This window comes from Entamoeba invadens, assembly GCF_000330505.1.
Source record: "Entamoeba invadens IP1 unplaced genomic scaffold scaff_1105074725841, whole genome shotgun sequence".
Taxonomy (NCBI): domain Eukaryota; phylum Evosea; order Mastigamoebida; family Endamoebidae; genus Entamoeba; species Entamoeba invadens.
This window is the reverse complement of record NW_004440203.1, coordinates 10,241-11,043: the sequence shown is the minus strand read 5'-3', so window position 1 is coordinate 11,043 and position 803 is coordinate 10,241.

Genomic DNA, 803 nt, shown 5'->3' with positions numbered 1-803 from the left:
ATTTCTAAAAATAATAAACAAAATGAATGTAAAATTGCACACCCCAAATACAAACTTTTGAAAAATAGATCATATGTTAATTAAATAAATCAAGCACATGTATTGTTATACCCGTGGTTATTACAAATGAACAACTTTGTTCTCAAACTCTTTTAACAACCGAGTCATTATGCATAATTAATAAAAATTTTCCCAATATAGAAACTTTGACTATTCCAAAACAAATTGATGTACCAATTCATATGGGTTTCAAAAACGTTACCCAAGTGAATTACACTGATGGGGTGTTTTCTAATTTGTTAAATTTGAATCGATTCAATTTTCCGTCAAATTGTGTTTCTGTCGCTTCAAAAAAATATGTTGAATTCAAAACGTACAATAATCCAACTGTCGAAACAACCAACACATCAAAAGTGTCCAAATTAGTTATTGACAATAACAACACACACTCTTTGTATCAAATAAATTGGCACAAATACCCAAATCTTAAACTTTTGATAATGCATTTCGGTGAAGACGCATTATTTGATACGACTACTATTAACAGAATTCATCAAATGGAAATACCAAAAGAAATTAAAGTTGTTGTTTGTATTGAAAGTGACAATTTTTTAAATTCAAAAATAATAAAAAATGCAATCGAAAAATTACCAACTTGGACTTTTTTAATTGAAAAAAGTTTTGGGCATTATATTTACAATACAACATGGAGACACGTTTTCCGTTTTGATGAAACGACGATGAAATGAGAAAAGAATACCAACATTATATCTCCTATCGAGCTGATTTTGAATTCAGTGGAA